This window comes from Podarcis pityusensis, assembly GCF_964106645.2.
Source record: "Podarcis pityusensis genome assembly, chromosome: W".
NCBI classification, from domain to species: domain Eukaryota; kingdom Metazoa; phylum Chordata; class Lepidosauria; order Squamata; family Lacertidae; genus Podarcis; species Podarcis pityusensis.
This window is the reverse complement of record NC_138045.1, coordinates 8845858-8851352: the sequence shown is the minus strand read 5'-3', so window position 1 is coordinate 8851352 and position 5495 is coordinate 8845858.

The following is a 5495-nucleotide window of genomic DNA, read 5'->3' as shown; positions in this document are numbered from 1 at the left end:
AGATACATCCGGTGTTCCATAGGTCCCTACTCTCACCGTACAGGGAGGGGCGGGAATTCCCGGGGTGGGAGGGAGGAGTCACCACCCACCCGCGGGTAGAGGAGAGGGAACTCCACAACCAAGCCACGGAAATACTCGATTCAAGGTGGCGAGGGCGCCAGGTGGAGTACTTAGTGGCGTGGGAAGGAGAACCGGGGTCAGAAAACACGTGGGTCCCCGCTGAGGCGGTCAATGATGGGTATCTAGTGGAAGAATTCCACAGCCTGTTCCCAGACAAACCAAAACCACTGGCAAGATTCTGGGAGGAAGAATTTGGTACCACAGACGACGAAGAGGAATTTGTGGGTTTTCCTGCCTCCGAAGAGGAGGGAGGGGAGGTGTCAGAGGGAGAAGAATCAGACTGGGAGGCCCACCCCACGGCAAGAGTTCAGAGCGGGTGGGAAGCGGGTTTTGAGTCCTCAGAGGATGGCGACAGCTCCTTCAGGGGATTCCCCGCATCATCGGTCGAGGAAAGGGACGAGGTTGGATCAGAAGGTCGGGCTGAGGGTGGGGGGGGGGGTCCTGGGGGGGAGATGGATGTCAGGGAACTGCCATCGGAGCTAGAGGCGGAGGGAAGCCTCCAGAGGGATGGCGGAGAGGGTCCCAGTAGGGAGAGAGGCAGCCCGTTCGCTGGGGAAGGAAATCAGCGTAACACCAGTGGAGAAGGGGGGCAGATGGGGGAATCAGAGAGGAGGCTCCAAGACTCCTCACCGGAGACCAGCGGAGAGAGTACGGGTACTCCGCTGCCCACACCCTCCCTGCGCAGAAGACTTCCGCGCAGGGAGAGTAGGAGGAGACTTGGCGTCAAAGAACTTTTGTGCTGGAAGAAGTTCAAGAAACGCCCACTGACGGATTCTGCCAGCGACTGAGACAGTCACGATGCTGGAGGCTGTTCAGTCAGAAAGGGTTTAACCAGGTAACCTCGCCAGGAGTGGCGGCAACTTACGCACGAGCAACCCCTAAATCCATTACAGGGGAGCTCCGTTGTTATTATCCCCCATCTCAAATGTTTCAGGGAAAGTATCTTTTTCATTTTTTAAAAAAATAAATATTTATTAAGGTTTTCACAATATTACAAAATGAAAAAAGATAAAGAAGAAAAAATACAAAATAAAAATAGTTAAAAACAATTCAATCTTTCTATCATTTATCTTTCATTTACTTGTTTCCCGGACCTCCTCTTACCTCCCTTTTTTTGTATTCCAGTTCAGTTTGTTAGTTCAGCAGTTCCTTTCCCTCCTTAATTCATCCTGATCTTTAATCTTAAGTATATTATAACATTAAATTTTTACCTGTTAAAAATCCGTTTTTTCATATTCTTTTATACCATTACAGCTAGAAACCACTTAACTTCAATCCAACATCATTCTAACATTCATTGATTTTGCTGTATTTCTGTAGATAGTCTTTAAATTTCTTCCATTCTTCTTCCACCGACTCTTCTCCCTGGTCTCGGATTCTGCCAGTCATTTCCGCCAATTCCATGTAGTCCATCACCTTCATCTGCCATTCTTCCAGAGTGGGTAGATCTTGTGTCTTCCAATACTTTGCGATAAGTATTCTTGCTGCTGTTGTGGCATACATAAAGAAAGTTCTATCCTTCTTTAGCACCAATTGGCCGACTATGCCCAGGAGAAAGGCCTCTGGTTTCTTCAAGAAGGTATATTTAAATACCTTTTTCAATTCATTATATATCATTTCCCAGAAAGCCTTAATCTTTGGGCACGTCCACCAAAGGTGAAAAAAAGTACCTTCATTTTCCTTACATTTCCAACATTTATTATCGGGCACATGGTAGATTTTTGCAAGCTTGACTGGTGTCATGTACCACCTATATATCATTTTCATAATATTCTCTCTTTAGGCATTACATGCCGTAAATTTCATACCTGTGGTCCACAACTGTTCCCAGTCAGCAAACATGATATTATGTCCTAAATCTTGTGCCCATTTAATCATAGCAGATTTCACAGTTTCATCCTGAGTATTCCATTTCAACAACAAGTTATACATTCTTGACAAAGTCTTAGTATTGGGTTCTAACAATTCTGTTTCCAATTTTGATTTTTCCACCTGGAAGCCAATTTTCTTATCCAAATTATATGCCTCCATTATCTGATAGTAATGAAGCCAGTCTCGCACTTTGTTTTTTAGTTTCTCGAAACTCTGCAATTTCAATTTGTCTCCTTCCTGTTCCAAAATTTCCCAATATTTTGGCCATTTGGCCTCCATATTGAGCCTTTTCTGAGCCTTTGTTTCCATCGGTGACAACCACCTAGGGGTTTTGTTTTCCAATAAGTCCTTGTATCTTATCCAGACATTTAGCAATGGTTTTCTGACAATATGGTTTTTAAATGCTTTATGTGCTTTGACCTTGTCATACCACAAATATGCATGCCACCCAAAAACATTGTTGAAACCTTCTAAATCCAAAATGTCTGTGTTTTCAAGAAGCAGCCAATCTTTCAACCAGCAGAATGCTGCTGATTCATAATAGAGTCTAAGGTCTGGCAGGGCAAATCCACCTCTATCCTTTGCGTCAGTTAGTATTTTAAATTTTATTCTAGGCTTTTTGCCCTGCCAGACAAATTTTGAAATGTCTCTCTGCCACCTCTTGAAACAGTCCACTTTGTCCACAATTTGCAATGATTGAAAGAGAAATAACATTCTTGGCAATACTTTCATCTTTATAACAGCAATTCGGCCTAACAAGGAAAGCTTCAAGTTTGACCATATCTCTAAATCCTTTTTCACTTCTAACCAACATTTCTCATAATTGTCTTTAAATAGGTTTAAATTCTTAGCAGTCATATTAACCCCCAAGTATTTTACTTTCTTAACCAATGTTAAACCTGTCTCCTTCTGAAACCTCTCTTTCTCAATCGGTGTTAGATTTTTCTCAAGCACCTTAGTTTTTAACTTGTTCAACTTAAATCCTGCCACATGACCAAATTCCTGAATCAATTCTAATACTCTTTTAGTACCAGATTCTGGCTCCTGTAACGTCAATACCAAATCATTTGCAAAAGCTTTCAGTTTGTACTGTTTAGCTCCGACCTGTATACCTTTAATCAGACGGTCCCTTCTAATCATATTTAGCAAAACCTCCAGGACCGAAATAAAAAGCAGTGGGGATATTGGGCAGCCTTGTCGTGTCCCTTTCTCTATCTTAAATTCTTCTGTTACCACTTTATTAACTATTAACTTAGCTTTTTGTTCTGAGTATATTGCACTTATACCATTTTCAAACCCTTGACCCGCTCCCATCCCCTGAAGATTTTTCTTCATGAAGCTCCAAGAAATATTATCAAAGGCTTTCTCTGCATCAACAAAAATTAAAACTGCTTTAGTGTTAATATTTACTTGCAGCATCTCCAAAATGTCAATTATATCCCGCGTGTTATCAAACAAGTGTCTACCTGGGAGAAAGCCTTTATGGATCTCTTTTACTAATACTTTTTTTAACCTTTTAGCCAAAATATCTGCGAAAATTTTGTAATCCACATTGAGCAGGGATATGGGGCGGTAGTTCTTAAGTTTTGTGATAATGAATTGAAAAAGATACTTTCCTTAAGAACTTAAGGAAAGTATCTTTTTCAATTCATTATCACAAAATCACACCCTCCAGCCAAAGTCACTGGCTGCTGCCAAAAGGAAGCAGATCTTCAAACGAGGTAAAACTATATCCAAAACTTGAGGACATTCTCCAGGGACGAGCGCTGCAGATTGCGATTTGTGAATGGGAGAGGGAAATTAATTACAGCCTCTGGATGTTTTTTTTAGTTACAGGTAGGTAGCTGTGTTGGCCTGCCGTAGTCAAAATAAAATAAAAAAATTCCTTCCAGTAGCACCTTAGAGACTAACTAAGTTTTTTATTGACATGAGCTTTCGTGTGCATGTACACTTCTTCAAAAATATTCTTCAGGGTTTTTTTTTTTATTCTTTTTGCTGCATGTTCTGATATTTAAAAACTTTCCAGCTCAGTGGACTTAATGGACTTAATCTGAACTTGATTTTTATTCTCCTTTGAGACATATTTACTAACCGATTGCTTCAATCGGAGGAGAAGCAGAGAGAGACAATAGAACATATTTTTTGGACATTTCTGCCAATCTGGTGGGTGTTAAATACCATCTGGGAACTGCCCCGAGACCTCCAGGCATAGGGCACTAAATGAAAAAAATAATAATCTGTGGACTGTTGTCGTGTTTTCTTTGATCGTGTAACAAGGCATAAAATTCATATCCCCCCCCATAATTCATAATCAATATTGTGACCTCCTCTCCCTCACTCAGCCTGTGCGCCTGGTGTCTCTGGCATGGACTGGAATGGACATTGTAAGGAAATGCAGCCCCTGTTCCCTTTGAGCGGAGCTGGGACCAGCCCTTGGCAGCTGGAATTGGGAAAGCCCCACCACAAGCTTCTCTCTCTCTTTTTAATGTGATTTTTATTAAATTTTCTGCTTTACAATTTCAGATAAACTGTGCTGGTCCCGGGGGGAGGTTACCGTGGAGGTTACCACTCTGCGCTGTTTGGGACCCCAGGTAGCCAGGGCCATCGGCTACTGGGGTTGGCAGTTTCCCTGCAGCTGGCGTTTCTCAGGACAGGACCGGGCATTGTGTCCGCTTCCGCCGCAGTAGAGACACAGGTTCCCCTCTCGACGCCGCATTTTCTCTGCGGGGGAGAGGCGAGGCTGCGCCGCCCCGAGCTGCATAGGCTCCTCCGACGACTCGGCTGTGGCTGTGGAGCTGCTGGTAAATACTAGAGCCGAGAACTGGAAGTGCCTGCAGCCCCGGGCCTGACGACAGTCCTCCAGCCGATCATCTATCTGTAGGCTCCGTTGAATGAGGGCGTCTAGCATGGCGGGGCATTCCATCATGGCCAGCTGATCCAGTATCTCATCCGAAAGCCTCTCGAGAAACTGGTCCCAAAGAGCAGAGTCATTCCAGGACAAGTCCTGTGCCAGCAGCCGAAATTCCGTGGTGTAGGCGGCCACTGTGGATTTGCCCTGTTTCAACCGCCTAATCGCCCGGTTGCCTTGACTCCCCTTCTGGGGGTTGCCGAACGCGGCCTCCAGATGGTTGCAAAACCCCGTATAGTCTGTCAGCAAGGGGGAGTCTTGCCTGAGCAGCGGCAATGCCCACTTGGCCGCCTGGTCCTTTAACAAACTGATCAAAAAGTGCACCTTGGTGCGGTCGTCAGGGAAGCTCCGGGCTTGCCCCTGAATATACAACTGGGCCTGGGCGAGGAACATGGGAAAGCTGGCTGGGGCCCCATCAAATTTCTCTGGCAGGGCCACTGGGTACTTGCCAGGAGCTGGGGCGTCGGCCCCAGGAGCTGGTAAGGCACCCAACCGCTGCTGAAGCACCATCACCACATTGTTTAGCTGCTTAACAGTGTGAGTCACGGCCTGGTTCTCCTGGGCCAATGCCACCAGGGCAGCTGCCTGGTCGGCC